Below are 299 nucleotides of genomic sequence, written 5' to 3' on the forward strand. Positions count from 1 at the left end.
TCGTCCAATGTGCCCGAAAATTTACGAACATGCTCAGTGCATCGTGGCGATCATGTCGGCGGGTGTCGAAACGATATTCGAGTCGTTCCGGCCGGATCGGGGCACTTGTTATATTCAGAAAATGTTATCATTCGTTTGTGAAAAAGGGGGGGCAAACGAACTCGAATCACTTCGTGCCACCTTCCGATATGATTGCCTCGAAGTTCTCATTAAGCTCGTAAATTTTCGGGCCAAACAATTTCGCTTCGCCATGGACCATTTTGTTCAGCCTAGGGTTTCGGTCCTAGTTATCAAAAAAA

The sequence above is a fragment of the Corylus avellana genome, chromosome ca11, assembly GCF_901000735.1.
Source record: "Corylus avellana chromosome ca11, CavTom2PMs-1.0".
Classification (NCBI taxonomy): Eukaryota; Viridiplantae; Streptophyta; class Magnoliopsida; order Fagales; family Betulaceae; genus Corylus; species Corylus avellana.